We start from the raw sequence: 16,945 nt of genomic DNA, 5'->3' as shown, positions 1-16,945 counted from the left end.
GGCAATGGGTAATTTGACAGCAAATGATTCTGAATGCTTAACAGTTTGATCAAAAATATAGTTTCCAAAATTAAATTTGGATTTGGTTCCAACAGCATACAGAAATTTACCCAAACCTGTGGCAACAGTGGAAGTATGATTGGTGGGTACCCAGTTTGCAGCACCAATCCTGTGTAGAATTGCATACTTCACACTTAGCTTCCCTGCTGAAAGCTTCCCTTTCTTCGGCCAATGCTGGACTCGTTTGGCAGTGATTTCTTTGGCAATTTGATGCTCAGAAACATCAATATCTATCACTCCATCAGTAGGTCTGCCCAGATATTTGTTGATCACAGCAGGGGAGAATCTAACACACTTTCCTCTGACAAACACTCTTTGATAATCATCACCTTTTCTGTTTGATATGTCAGAGGGAATGTTGACAATGAATTCCCTGACTAAGCCTTCATAGCAATCTCCCAACTTGCTGACAGTCTTCAGCAGTCCTGCAGCCTTGATGAGGTCCATGATCTCCTTGCAATCCAAGGCATCTCTTCCCAGTTCTCTTTCAACCGCAAGTCTGCGTTGATACACATATTTCCACTTTTCAACATTGCCAATGGAGTGGAAAGAGATGTTGTCCAATGGTGCATCAGGAATATTTCCAGGCACCTTTCTTCCAGATTTCTTGGCCCTCTTAGATGTCAAGACATCTAGTTCGACATCCTCATCAGAATCGGATGAGGAAATTTCTTTCCTTTTCTTGGAGGGGATAGCAGCCTTGCTTCTTCTGGATGTGGCAGGAGTGACTGGAGTGCTCTTCTTCTGGGCCATAGTCTTGATTCGTCCAGACCTCTTGATGGGGGTTTTTCCCGTTCGGCTTTGTAACCTTTCTGCAATGCCAGGTGCCAACCTGTTGGCAATGGGTTCTTCATCAGATTCGACTTCTTCTAAGTCAATGAGGTCACCTGGAGCAGGTTCTGGTGCCCTTGGTGCAGGGGTCTCCTCTGCGGCTTGATCATCTTCCTCTGTTGATCTCTCTTTGCTGGGGGAAGAGAGTACTTCATCATTTGGGCCGGAAGATGTTGGAACATCTTTGTTGACATCAGGCACAGAAACATTTGGGGTGGAAGATGTTGGAACATCTTTCTCAACATCAGGCACAGAAACATTTGGGGTGGAAGATGTTGGAACATCTTTCTCAGCATCAGGCACAGAAGCATCTTTCAGAATGCTACTCACAATACCGCGGATTTTCTTGTCCATCTCCGTGTCTACTTCCCTAGGACTTGTTGCAAGGCTAGGGTTTTCAGCAATCTTCACTCCCTGTTGTCTTCTGGGAACCAGTTTCTCAGGGACAGAAGCTTGACCAGGAATTATTTGTATGGGTTGGATGTTGAATTCTGGTTGTTCCTGGTGCGGAGATGATGGTACAGCGGGTGAACCAGAAGCGGAAGTTTCTTTTGGTGAGGTAGCCATTGAAAAGCAGAGCGTTTGGAATGATTTCGTAAATCTCAGAAGGCTATTGGGAAATGCTGGTAAAAACACGAATGCCAAGCAGATATAAATTTGAATGAAGAATGTAGAGGGGCGTGTGAGGCAACGGTCGAATTCGTTTTGGCTTAATAGTGAACGTGCTATTAATGTTAAGTGATTCGTTTGGGCACGTTCAGATTGCTGTAGTTGCTATAATTCCTCTAGCAAACAAATGCCCAGCTTGCCCCTCAGTTTTTCAAACTGATTTGCATCCAAAGCCTTTGTGAAAATATCTGCTATTTGTTCCTCAGTGTCAACATGCTTCAGTGTGATCACTTTATCATCAACAAGATCTCTGATATAGTGATGTCTAATGTCAATGTGCTTGGTTCTGCTGTGTTGAACAGGATTTTTAGAAATATTAATAGCACTCATGTTGTCACAGTACAATGTCATGACATCTTGTTCGACATTGTACTCCTTCAGCATCTGCTTCATCCAAACTAGCTGTGAACAGCTGCTTCCTGCTGCAATATACTCGGCTTCTGCTGTAGATAGGGACACACAGTTCTGCTTCTTGCTGAACCATGAAATAAGGTTGTTGCCCAGATAGAAGCATCCACCAGAAGTGCTTTTTCTGTCATCTGCACTTCCAGCCCAATCAGCATCACAATACCCAACCAGCATTGAATCTGAACACTGACAGTATATAATCCCATAGTCACTGGTGCCATTTACATATTTCAGAATTCTCTTTACTTGATTCAAGTGACTTATCTTGGGATTGGCTTGATATCTTGCACAAACACCTACTGCATAGGTGATGTCGGGTCTGCTAGCTATTAAATATAGTAAGCTCCCTATCATGCTTCTGTACAGACTTTGATCAACACTGGTGCCTGCTTCATCCTTTGACAGCTTCAAGTGAGTAGGTGCAGGTGTCCTTTTATGACTGGCATTCTCCATCCCAAACTTCTTGACAATGTTCTTTGTATACTTGCTATGTGAGAGGAATATGGAGTCTTCCATCTGCTTCACTTGGAGTCCCAGAAAATAAGTCAGCTCTCCAACAAGACTCATCTCAAATTCGGATTGCATCTGTTGGACAAAATGTCGAAGCATCTCATTCGACATCCCTCCAAACACAATGTCATCAACATATATCTGTGCAATCATCAGGTTTTCAGCATCTTGCTTGACAAAGAGAGTCTTGTCAATTCCTCCTTGCTGAGTAAGGAACTCTGTTAGCCTTTCATACCAAGCTCTTGGAGCTTGCTTCAATCCATAGTGAGCCTTCTTGAGCCTGTATACATGATCTGGATGAGTTGGATCTGCAAATCCCTTTGGCTGCTCCACATAGACTTCTTCATGCATAGCATTGATCCAGAACTCATCAGTCAGTGCCTCTTTCACATTCTTGGGCTCAATTCTGGAGACAAAGCATGAGTTTGAGACGATCTCAACCTCCCTTGATCTTGTAGTGACCCCTCTGTTTGGATCTCCTATTATCAGCTCCTTGGGGTGCATCTTCTGGATTCTAATGGAGGGTCTCTTGTCAGGTTGGTTGATGTTTGAATCATCTGTAGCAGGATCAGAGTTTTCTGCATTTTCTCCACTTTTAGCTGCATCTGCTACATTGTCTCCCGATGTTCTGACATCTTCTTCGACATCCTTCTTTCTTGCTGGAGACAGATCATCAACAACCACATTGATGGATTCCATCACTGTTCTGGTTCTGGAATTGAATACTCTATATGCTCTGCTGTTTGTAGAGTATCCCAGGAATATTCCTGCATCACTCTTGGGATCCATCTTTCTCCTTTGCTCTCTATCTGCCAAGATGTAACATGGACTTCCAAAGATGTGGAAGTGCTTGACAGATGGCTTCCTCCCTTTCCAGATTTCATACAGGGTGGTTGAAGTCCCTCTTCTCAGTGTGACTCTGTTGTGGATGTAGCATGCTGTGTTCATAGCTTCAGCCCAGAGATTATAGGCATGGAGCATGACCCTAGCAGCCTCTTGCAAGGTCCTGTTTTTCCTTTCAACTATGCCATTCTGTTCTGGTGTAATGGCTGCAGAGAACTCATGAGTGATGCCTTCAGATGTGCAGAATTCAGTGAACCTGCTGTTTTCAAGCTTTCTGCCATGGTCACTCCTGATTCTCTTGATGACACAGTCCTTTTCTCTTTGAAGTCTTAGACTCAACTCCTTGAATACTTCAAAGGTTTCTGATTTCTCTCTGATAAAGTTAACCCAGGTAAATCTGGAGAAATCATCCACAACAACATAGGCATACCTCTTTCCTCCAAGGCTTTCAACTTGCATAGGCCCCATCAAATCCATGTGAAGTAGTTCCAGCACCCTGGAAGTGGTCTGATGTTGAAGCTTCTGGTGGGACATCTTGACTTGCTTTCCAATCTGACATTCACCACAGATTCTGCCTTCTTCTATTTTCAGATTGGGAATGCCTCTCACAGCACCTTTGTCAATGATTTTCTTCATGCCTCTTAAGTGCAGATGTTCGAACCTTTGATGCCATAATTTGACTTCATCTTCTTTGGAGGATAGACATGTGGAGGAGTAGCTGGTTTCTTGGGGTGTCCATAGGTAACAATTGTCCTTTGATCTGCTGCCCTTTATTAGAACTTCACTCTTCTCATTTGTCACCAAGCATTCTGACTTAGTGAAGTTTACATTGAATCCTTCATCACACAGCTGACTGATGCTGATCAAGTTTGCAGTCAGTCCCTTCACCAGCAGTACTTTGTTCAGACTAGGAAGTCCATCATGAACTAGCTTTCCCATTCCAATGATCTTTCCTTTAGAGCCATCTCCAAATGTCACATAACTAGTGGAGCAGGGCTCAATGTTCAGCAGGAATTCTTTGACTCCTGTCATGTGTCGGGAACAGCCGCTATCTAGGTACCAATCTTCCTTAGCTGATGCTCTAAGTGAAGTATGAACAACAAGACTGATAGCCTTGTGTTTTGGAACCCACATCATCTTCTTTCTGCTGTTGCTACTTTGAGTTCCATGATGTGGATGGCCATGTAGATGATAGCAAAAGGGCTTTATGTGACCATACTTGCCACAGTAGTGACACCTCCACTTCTTTCTTTTGCTCTTTTTCTGCTGCGTTCCATGATGTCGAGACCGATGTTGTGACATCGTGGCTCCAGTCCTGTTTTTGGCAGGAACAAATTCTGTCATGGTCGTTCTGCCAGCAGACTTAGGATTAAATCCAAGTCCTCTCTGGTTTCCAGCATTTTTTCCAAGCAGCAGCACCTCATCAAGCGTATCTGAGCCTTTATTCAGCATCTTTATTGATTTGGTCATGTTTTCCAGTTTAGAGTTCAGAAAACCGACTTCTCCTTTAAGCTCAGAGATCTCCTCTTTATGTGCCTTCTTCTCAGCCTCCAGATCTGCAATGACCTTCTTTAGTTGTGCTTCTTGCTGAAGGATCTTCTCACTTCTGATGCATAGTTCTCTATAGGATGTAGCAAGCTCATCAAAAGTGATTTCACTGTCTGTATCACTTGAATCTTCAGCAGTTTCAAATCTCCCAGTGAGTGCATTCTCATCTTTGTCAGAGTCACTTTCCTGTTCACTCTCTGTATCAGATCGACATACAGAAAGTCCTTTCCTCTGCTTCTTGAGATGAGTGGGACATTCAGCTATGATGTGTCCATAGCCTTCACACCCATGGCATTGAATTCCTTTGCTGTGACTGGGCTTTACATCTGATTCTTTCTGGTGTTTACTGCCTTTCCTGATGTCGAAAGGGATGTTCTGGACATGTGGCTTCTGCCTTCTGTCCATTCTGTTCTGCACTTTGTTGAACTGCTTTCCAAGGAGCACAACTGCCTTAGTCAGACCTTCATCAGTATCCAGGTCATACTCACCTTCTTCTCCTTCATCATAGGACATGAAAGCCAGATTGTTACTCGTCTTTTCAGCCCTATCCGAGAGTCCTAGCTCAAAGGTTTGAAGGGAACCAATGAGTTCATCTACTCTCATGTTGCAAATGTCTTGGGCCTCCTCTATTGCAGTGACTTTCATGTCAAATCTCTTAGGCAAGGATCTGAGGATCTTTCTCACCAGCTTTTCATCTGTCATCTTCTCTCCCAAGGCAGTGCAAGCATTGGCAATTTCAAGAATGTTCATGTGGAAGTCATGAATACATTCTTCCTCCTTCATCTTCAGATTTTCGAATTTTGTGGCCAACAGTTGCAATCTGGACATCTTCACTTTGGCGGTTCCTTCATGAGAGGTTTTCAGAATCTCCCATGCATCCTTGGCCACTGTGCATGTGTTGATCAGTCTGAAGATATTCTTGTCAACTCCATTGAATAGAGCATTCAAAGCTTTGGAGTTTCCAAGTGCCAATTCGTCTTCTTCTTTTGTCCAGTCTTCTTCTGGCTTCAATTCATCAGTGGGCTTTCCTTCTGTGTCCAGCATCTTGGGATGTTCCCAGCCTTTGATGACAGCTTTCCAGGTTCTGCTATCCAGTGATTTGAGGAAGGCCACCATTCTTGCTTTCCAGTATTCATAGTTGGTTCCATCAAGAATTGGTGGTCTGTTCACTGGTCCTCCTTCTTTCTCCATGTTCATCAGAATTTATCTCCCTAGATCTCACTCTGTGATTTCGAGTGTTGGCTCTGATACCAATTGAAATTCTGATACCAGGGGACAGATGTCGTACAGGATGTCACGACATCACGCTTCAGAACATGCAGTTTATGTGTGTCCGTATGAACAGATTAAACAAGTAAATAACACAAGAGAATTGTTTACCCAGTTCGGTGCAACCTCACCTACATCTGGGGGCTACCAAGCCAGGGAGGAAATCCACTCTCAATAGTGTTAGTTCAAGGTCTAACAGCCCCTGTTTACAACCTTCTCACCTAACCACTACCCGTGCGATCTCTACCTAAGAGCCACTCTTAGATATGAGAACCTCCGCTCACTCCCTCTCACTCACACTCCCGTGTTTACAATTAAGTCAAAGACACACCAGAGATCAACTCTGAACAAAAGAGATCAACTCTACACACTAGAGATCAACTCTAGACACAAGAGATCAACTCTACACACATAGGTCCAACACTTGATGCTAGGGTACCATCAAGGTGGCTCACAAAAGACTCAAGTCCCAAAGCTCACAAAATAACTCTTCAATCCCGGACTTGGTACAGAACTCGTGCAGCCTCCATGATTATATAGCCGTGTATGATTCTGGGCTGCAACTCCTTGATGCTGGAGGAGATCTATCTTCTTCTGAAAAATCTGCAGTTAAAGAACTAAAAGATAACTTTTGATCTTTTAGTTTGAATCTTTAATCTTTAATCTTTAATCCCTGAACGAACTCTTCTACTTTGAAATTCGAACTTTAATGATCTTTTAATTCGTTCCTAAAGATAGATCTTCTAATCTCTTGCTAACTGCACAATAATCTGTTAAAGATATAACAGATTTATATGTCCAGTATTTTCGGGCCGGATGTCAGGACATCGTGTCCGACATCGTGGATCCTGCAGCTTCACTTCTGCACTTGACTTTTATCTTGCATTGTACAGCAACTCCAGTATTCTCGGGCAGGATGTCAGGACATTGTATCCGACATCGTGGATCCTGCAACTTCAATTCTTCATTTGCCATTTTGTCTTGCCTTGTACATTGTGCAGCCCGATCTTATTCCTTGACATAGCGTTGGACATCATGTGCAGCAACTCCAGCTTTCCTTCATTGTCTAAGTGCTTATGTTTTAACAAAATCTTAGCCAATCTTTTAAAGCTCAGTAGAGCTAAACACTAACAACTCTTTGTCTTAGAATAAGGCTTAGCAAGCCTGTCTCGCTAAGCCATTGATGTTGCAGTAGTCAATCCCACTAAGCATCCACTGGCGCTAAGCCTATGTAGTGTGTCGCGCTAAGCGAGCCATGCTCGCTAAGCGCAATTAGCTCTCTGTTAGAGAATAAGGCTTAGCGAGTCATGCTCGCTTAGCCATAGTGTTGTTTCAGCTAAGCGAGGGTGTCTCGCTTAGCCAGAGTCTATGTTTTTCCATTGTCGCGCTAAGCACACCTTGTGCGCTAAGCACATGCTGTTGGATCGAGTGGCCTCAGAATAATTAAGAAGGGGGGGTTGAATTAATTATTCCTAAACATTTACTAATTAAAAATTACTCTTCTAAGGATTTTACTAAATTGTTAAGAGAATGAGTAGTAGAAGAGAAACTTAACAGAAAGTAAAAGCAGAAATTAAATGCACAGCGGAAAGTAAAAGAGTAAGGAAGAAGGAAACAAACACACAAGAGTTTTTATATTGGTTCGGCAACAACCCGTGCCTACATCCAGTGCTCAAGCGACCTGCGGTCCTTGAGATTTCTTTCAACCTTGTAAAAATCCTTTTACAAGCAAAGATCCACAAGGGATGTACCCTCCCTTGTTCTCTTTGAACCTAGTGGATGTACCCTCCACTAGAACTAATCCACAAGAGATGTACCCTCTCTTGTTCTCAGTCAAACCCAAGTAGATGTACCCTCTACTTGTACCACAAAGGATGTACCCTCCAATGTGTTAAGACAAAGATCTCAAGCTGTTAAACCTTTGATACTTTGTGAATGGGGATACAAAAGAATTCTCAGGCGGTTAGTCCTTTGAACACTTTTGTATTAGGGAAAGGGAAGAATCAAAAGAATTCTCAGACTGTGTCGTTTTGAATTCTTTGACAAGGGAGAAGGGAGACACAAAAGAATTCAGGTAGTTAGTCCTTTGTCCTTTTGGAAAAGGGATAAGAGAGACACAAAAAGAATTCAGGCGGTTAGTCCTTGGCGAATTCTTTTCGGCAAAGCGAGAAGAGAATGAAGAGGATGAATAGCACAAGTTTTCAAGGTTTAGAAAACCAGAAAACTTCAGAAAGCTTTTGGTACAAAGAAGAAGAAGAAGTTCAAAGAGACTCAGAAATCAATGTGGAAAACTTGCTTGTGTAAAGATTGAATTGGAAAAGATTGATTGATAGAATGAAATAATTAAAATGCAAAACAAAGTCTTGCTTTTATAGACTCTTCATGTCTGATCAAGAAGACCATTTAGAAGAGTTATAACTTTTAGAAAAACTTAAAACCAATTTGAAAAAGTCAAAAACCTTTTGAAGAGTTACATCTTTTGATTTATTTAGAAACAAACACTGGTAATCGATTACCAAATCAGTGTAATCGATTACACAAAGCTTTTATGTGAAAAGATGTGACTCTTCACATTTGAATTTGAATTTCAACGTTCAAAGGCACTGGTAATCGATTACCAAAACATTGTAATCGATTACATCTTTTTTGAAATTAATTGGAACGTTGTAAATTCAATTTGAAAACTTTTTCAAAACAATTTTGCTACTGGTAATCGATTACAACAATCTGGTAATCGATTACCAGAGAGTAAAAACTCTTTGGTAAACATGTTTTGAGAAAAATCATGTGCTATTCAATTTTTGAGAAAAACTTTTCATACTTATCTTGATTGAGCCTTCTCTTGATTCTTGAATCTTGATCTTGATTCTTGAGATCTTGAACCTTGAATCTTGATTCTTGACTCTAAACTTTCTTCTTAAGTCTTGAATTCTTCTTGATTTACTTGAGTTGTTCTTTGATTGATCTTTGATTCACTTGAGTTGTTCTTTGATTGATCTTTGAGCTTTTTGTCATCACCTTTGTCATCATCTTTTGTTATCATCATTGTTATCATCAAAACACCTTTGAATCACCTTTGATTCACCATGAAGCTTTGCTTCTACAATCTCCCCCTTTTTGATGATGACAACTTCTTAAATCAAGAAACACACACACATTTTTTCCTAGTCGATCACTCACATAAATTTCCATTCTCCCCCTTTGTTTTTGAATTTATGCTTCACTTAAAATTAAGTTGATTACTCATGTGAGTTCTTGATTTTAATCCCATTTCTCTCCCCCTTTGGCATCAACAAAAAGCCAAAGTGCGTAACAAATTTGAAATAACTAAACATTCATACAACATTCATTGAGAAACTAACAACCAAACCATGAAGCAAGAATCATGAAGCAATAATCATAAATAAATTATCTATAAAACCCATATAGTCAAATAACATACTTAATATTTGTTCAATCATACCATGCAAATAGGGAAATAGTAAGTTGTTCAAATACCATAATAATATAGCCAAAATACAAGGCTGCAAATCAAAGTACTAATAATATTAAAATAGAAATCTAAGATGATTGTGGCGGCGGTGGTGGAAGATCGAAGCTTGAACGAATGTAAGATACATCTTCTTCAACCTTTGTGATTCTTGACTCCATTTCATTGAAGCGCATATCCACTTGCAATTCCAAAGTGTCAAACCTCTCACCAACAAAGGTTTGAAGACCATCAAACCTTTCCATAATCTTCGAAAGAAGAGATGAATCTTCTCCTTCATGTCCTTCTTCACCAACATTTCTAGCACCCTTCTTCACCCAAGAGCCATCATGCTCCTTTATATAACCAAAGGATGCTATGACTGAAGCGCCTATAAGGAATGATCTCTTGATTGGAACATAAGGTTCAGAATCAAGAGGGATGTTGAAGTGTTGAAGGAAAAGGGTAACAAGATGAGGATAAGGCAATGGGGCATTCAATCACAACGCCTTATGCATGCGATATCTAACAAGGTGTGCCCAATCAATTTGTAAACCTTTATGAAAGGCCCACATGACAATGAGATCTTCTTCAGAAACCTGGGCAAGGTTTAAAGATCTAGGAAGCAAAATGCGAACAATAAGGTAATGGAGGATGCGGCTTTCAAAAGCCAATGAACCGGCAAGAAGCCTTCCGGTCATATCCGCTTGGTTGGTGCAAACCAACCGGCGGGCATCATGCACAGAAAAATTGAATTTCCAATCATCAATCAGTGCACCCTCAAAAGGCACACCTTCACTAGGCAATTTTGTTAAATCATAAAATAGGGATTGGTCAATGACCATCTTAATCCCATAGATTTCAGACATTAGGATACCTTCATGGATTTCTAAATTAGAATAGAAAGCTTTGACTAATTTAGAATAGATAGGTAATTTCAGAGACATGAATGGAATAAGATTGGAGTTTTCAAATGCTTGGAAGCATTCAAAATTCTCATTTGAGAAGAACTCCATATCTATGAATTTTGGGTCTACAATGGAACGAGATGAAAAGGGGTTTGTGTACCATATACGTTGTTCCTCTAATGAGAACAATGATCCAAAGGGAATGGAGGGAGGAATTGGTGTTTCCTGTGACCCGGAATGTCGTTGACTCCGACTCGAGGATCCTTTCCGCTTCTTCGATGGTTCCGCCATTTGAGGAGTTTTTTCAAGATTTCAATCGGTTCAAATGAAAATGAGTGAAAAAAAGATGAAGTTTGGGCTTTGCGGGGAGTGATTTGGACAAGAATTGAGTGAGATATGGCTGGAAGAAAAATTGGGGGCGAGGGTTTTCGAGAGAGAAAGGAGTTGCAGGTTTCATAATTTGAAATTTGAATATATAGGTGCAGGGATGCGTTGTAATCGATTACACAAATATGATAATCGATTACCAGAGAGCAACTTTGCCAGAAATAACTACTTGTAATCGATTACACTATTATGGTAATCGATTACCAATGGTTCTTTTAGCCAGAAAACAAAAACATAAGGCTTTCTAGGAGAGAAGAAGTTTTGAGTTACTATTAAAGTACTTTTTTATGAAAACTATGTTTGAAAATACTTTATGAATAATTTTCAATCATGTAATTTACATATCATGTCATGCAAAAACATTAAAACATGAAGATAATCAATTTTATCAAAAACAATCAAAACACAAGTAAGAAGAATATTGATTTTACTTAAATATATGAATGAATATTTCATGCAAATAAGATGAAATCAATCAAGCAAATATACTCATGAAAACAATCAAAAAACACACAAATAAATAATTGTTAGTCATCATAATCAAATTGTTTGAATAAAAATTTCAACTTTAAGAGAAATTTGAATAAGATAATGGTTTTGATAATACCTTTTTCAGGATTGAAGGGTCTAGATCTTCTAAGATGAGGATCATGCTTTTTCTCCTTGTTTTTCATCCTTGAGAGATGTTCTCGTCACTTTCATAATCTTTGGTTAGAAGATTAATCTCCTTTTCTGAACCATCGGATGAATCATTGTCATCCCATGCAATGTATGCTTTCTTAGTTCTTCTTTCGTCAAATCTTTTCTTTTCACTTTTCTCCGACCATTCTTCATTTGAAGGACAGTTGGCCTTGATGTGACCAATTTGGTTGCATTTGTAACACCTAAGGACTTGAGAATCATCTTGTGATTTTCTTCCATTATTGAAATTCTGACGCCTGCCAATTCTTCTTTTCTTGATTAATTTCTGAAATTTCTTAACAAAGAAGGAAAAGTCTTCTTCATCATCTGAATCTTCTTCTTTGTTTTCTTCTTGTATTGAAGATGAGGCTTTAAGGGCTATGCTTCTCTTCTTTTTATCATTTTCTTCATTCTGATTGAGGCGTTGAAGTTCTTTCTCGTGTTCCTACAATTTACCAAATAAAGTGGCAAGAGACATGGAAGAAAGGTCTTTACTTTCAGAAATAGCAGTTACCTTGGGCTGTCATTCCCTACTTAAACATCTTAAGACTTTATTAAATAAATCTTCATTAGGAAAGATTTTTCCTAAAGATGCAAGATGGTTTACTATATGTGTAAATCTTTTTTGCAAACTATGAATATTTTCATTTGGATTCATCCTAAATAATTCATATTCATGGGTAAGAGTATTTATTCTAGACCTTTTTACATTTGTGGTTCCTTCATGGGTTAACTGGAGAGTATCCCACATATCCTTGGCATTAGTACAATTTGACACTCTAAAGTACTCATCTATTCCTAGGGCTGAAGTGATGATGTTTTTGGCTTTGAGATCGTACTAGATTTTTCTCCTATCTTCTTCTATCCACTGATCTCTAGGTTTTTGGGTTGTAGTGCTTGTGCTTACATCTACTATAGTGGGTATATGTGGTCCTAATTTTATTGCTTCCCAAATATTTAGATCTATGGCTTCAATGAATATCTGCATGCGGGTTTTCCAATAATGGTAACCCTCACCATTGAAAATGGGTGGTTTGTGAATGGAATTTCCTTCAGGAAACAAGGGATTTGAGGAGGTCATTTATCTTGAACTGGTTAGACTTTTTACAAGAAACCTGGCTCTGATACCACTTGTTGGATTGAGTGGCCTCAGAATAATTAAGAAGGGGGGGTTGAATTAATTATTCCTAAACCTTTACTAATTAAAAATTACTCTTCTAAGGCTTTTACTAAATTGTTAAGAGAATGAGGAGTAGAAGAGAAACTTAACAGAAAGTAAAAACGGAAATTAAATGCACAGCGGAAAGTAAAAGAGTAGGGAAGAAGGAAACAAACACACAAAAGTTTTTATACTGGTTCAGCAACAACCCGTGCCTACATCCAGTGCTCAAGCGACCTGCGGTCCTTGAGATTTCTTTCAACCTTGTAAAAATCCTTTTACAAGCAAAGATCCACAAGGGATGTACCCTCCCTTGTTCTCTTTGAACCTAGTGGATGTACCCTCCACTAGAACTAATCCACAAGAGATGTACCCTCTCTTGTTCTCAGTCAAACCCAAGTAGATGTATCCTCTACTTGTACCACAAAGCATGTACCCTCCAATGTGTTAAGACAAAGATCTCAGGCTGTTAAACCTTTGATACTTTGTGAATGAGGATACAAAAGAATTCTCAGGCGGTTAGCCCTTTGAACACTTTTGTATTAGGGAAAGGGAAGAATCAAAAGAATTCTCAGACTGTGTCGTTTTGAATTCTTTGACAAGGGAGAAGGGAGACACAAAAGAATTCAGGTAGTTAGTCCTTTGTCCTTTTGGAAAAGGGAGAAGAGAGACACAAAAAGAATTCAGGCGGTTAGTCCTTGGCGAATTCTTTTCGGCAAAGGGAGAAGAGAATGAATAGCACAAGTTTTCAAGGTTTAGAAAACCAAAAAACTTCATAAAGCTTTTGGTACAAAGAAGAAGAAGAAGTTCAAAGAGACTCAGAAATCAATGTGGAAAACTTGCTTGTGTAAAGAATGAATTGGAAAAGATTGATTGATAGAATGAAATAATTAAAATGCAAAACAAAGTCTTTCTTTTATAGACTCTTCATGTCTGATCAAGAAGACCATTTAGAAGAGTTATAACTTTTAGAAAAACTTAAAACCAATTTGAAAAAGTCAAAAACCTTTTGAAGAGTTACATCTTTTGATTTATTTAGAAACAAACACTGGTAATCGATTACCAAATCAGTGTAATCGATTAAACAAAGCTTTTATGTGAAAAGATGTGACTCTTCACATTTGAATTTGAATTTCAACGTTTAAAGGCACTGGTAATCGATTACCAAAACATTGTAATCGATTACATCTTTTTTGAAATTAATTGGAACGTTGTAAATTCAATTTGAAAACTTTTTCAAAACAATTTTGCTACTGGTAATCGATTACAACAATCTGGTAATCGATTACCAGAGAGTAAAAACTCTTTGGTAAACATGTTTTGAGAAAAATCATGTGCTATTCAATTTTTGAGAAAAACTTTTCATACTTATCTTGATTGAGCCTTCTCTTGATTCTTGAATCTTGATCTTGATTCTTGAGATCTTGAACCTTGAATCTTGATTCTTGACTCTAAACTTTCTTCTTAAGTCTTGAATTCTTCTTGATTTACTTGAGTTGTTCTTTGATTGATCTTTGATTCACTTGAGTTGTTCTTTGATTGATCTTTGAGCTTTTTGTCATCACCTTTATCATCATCTTTTGTTATCATCATTGTTATCATCAAAACACCTTTGAATCACCTTTGATTCACCATGAAGCTTTGCTTCTACACACGCTTGTTATTTTCTGAAGGCACGCTAAGCGAGCCTATATCGCTAAGCGCCCACCCTTTTTTCCTTTTTGTTATTCTGTTATCTGTTTTCAATAAACACTTGTCTAACTTCATTCCTTTGCTTGTTTTGGTGCAGATGGCCTCTAGAAAGAGAAGAGCGTCTACCTCCCGACCTCAGGAGCCTTATGACATATCTAGGTTTGTGTCTGAGGTCGCATGGGAGCATTACGAGAAGAACGTGCACACCAGGAACATCCTCCCAGAGAGGAATGTTGAGTTATCCATCACACAGTACGACGAGTTTAGACAGGAGCTCTAGCGGCGCAGGTGGAACCGAGCCTTGACCAGGCAGCCAGATAACCACATTGATGTGGCCCCAGTCAAGGAATTCTATGCTAATCTTTTTGATCCGGAAGATAAATCTCCAAGGAAGTCCAGAGTACGGGGGAAGCTGATTAAGTTTGATGCTGCGACATTGAACGAGTTTCTAGAGACACCAGTGGTTCTGGAGCCAGGGGAGAGATATTCAGCATATTCTAGATTCTATCATACACACCCCGACCCTTAGGAGCTTGCCGCTAGACTATGCATTCCAGGGCGGGGATTTGTGCTTAATGCTGAGGGAGCACCCTGGAAGCTCCAGAGGAAGGACCTTACTACATTGGCTCAGACCTAGAGTGTCCTATCCTATTCTAACCTCACCCCTACTTCTCACACGTCCGATCTTAACATGGACAAGGCGAGGTTAGTTTATTGACTAGTTATGAAGATGGACATGGACGTGGGCTCTATCATCTCAGGCCAGATCTCCCAGATGGCCTAGTCCAACTCCTCCAGGCTTGGATTTCCTACACTTATCACAACATTGTGCATAACCAGAGGAGTCTTCCCCGATTTCCTCACCTTCAAGTCCCTGAGCCCGGTCATTAATTTGGCCTATATCAGGAAGAACTGTTGGAACCCAAATGAATCGACCATCACATTTCTTGGGTCCTGCAAGGCCATGGCTCGGGGTCCCTCAGATGCTTCTACTTCTGCCCATGCTCCCACTCCAGCTCCCACACCAGCATCAGCTCCTGTTCCAGCACTTCTAGCACTCACAGCACCCTTCGACACCTCCATGCAGACCTCAGATGTCATCGTGCCAATGTTGTAGAGCCTTCACCCGGCTTATGCCTGGTGATGCTGAGTATACATGATTTGGCTCAGCATAGGCCTATCATGAGCATGGAGGCCTTTATGGCTCAGGTGGCCAGGCCAGGAGTCCAGCCTTCTTCTTCGGGGGGAGGTAAAGCTCCTACAGCCTAAAAGCCACAGCCAGAGGCTGAGGAGACACTGGAGAACACACCTGTAGCCACGCCCATGGAGGCCACTGATGAGGACGGCGCAGTAGAGACCAACGTTGATACTGATTATGTAGTGGGCGTCACTATGGTGCAAGGCACCTGGGATCCATGGCCCACTCTAGCTCAGGACCCTCCGATGCCAGCTCAGGATGCCCCCACATCACCTCATGACGACCCAACACCGACTCAAGAGGAGTGATGACAGGATTCCATTTTATTTTTTCTGATGCTCTTTAGACAATTTTTAATTTTTAGTTTATTTTCTTTATTTACTTAGCACACTTTTATAGTTTTTGAACAGTTTACTGGTTTTTGAATTATGCACAGTGGTTTTTGAAACATGTTTTGGTTTTAATTTCTCGTGTTTGTTGATTGGTTTGAATTGAATCGATTGCATGAATTGAGTAACTTGCGATACTAAATCATATGCCTTGAATAAGTATGCGGTAGCTAGAAGAGAAAGAACATGAAATTAGGGGTGTGAGTAAAAATGTTAGTTTGTTTGACAGGTAAATAGTGAAGGCAATCATTTGCTATAACCCGGTGAGATGTGTGAATCTAAATTGTGAGAGAACGACTAGCATCAAGCACCGATTTTTGCATGAATCTCTTAATACTGAATGAATGCATGATTTGGAAATGATGAAGGCCATGATTGGTTTGATTTAGCCACTTAGCTAAACAGCCCTACCTTGTTCATGAATGATTAAACCCTTGCACCCATTTTGAGCTTGAATATGATTGAATGAGTTCTTGAACCCTAAGCCTAAATGTAATTTTGATCTCCGTTTACCTTTCCTTAGGTTATAGGAGAGAATTATGGTTTAAGACAAATTTGTCCCAAATTTGGGGGAGTGTGTTTGGGTGATTATGATTGCAGGAAGGAAAGCAACAGCCACACGGAGAATCATATAATAGCTGGTACTAGTAATCATAAGCTGCTAAAATAAAAAAATAAAAAAAAAGAGAAGAAAAATTTAAGAATAAGTGAAACTCTGTGTTGTTGCTTTAGCTGACAATCTTTTGTGCTTGTGGCATATCAACAGAAGCTAGGAATTAGAGAAGAAGGTAATCTAAGGATGAATGCTCTCCTAGAACCTAAGTTTTGCATCCTAGAAAAACCATGACTTGTTTGTAGCCCAACCTCATTACAAGCCAAGAAAGTCCTTTAGATTCATTTTGTGTGTTTGTGATTGTATGGAAT

The sequence above is a fragment of the Glycine max genome, chromosome 6, assembly GCF_000004515.6.
Source record: "Glycine max cultivar Williams 82 chromosome 6, Glycine_max_v4.0, whole genome shotgun sequence".
In the NCBI taxonomy this organism is placed as follows: domain Eukaryota; kingdom Viridiplantae; phylum Streptophyta; class Magnoliopsida; order Fabales; family Fabaceae; genus Glycine; species Glycine max.
This window is presented reverse-complemented; position numbering follows the sequence as displayed.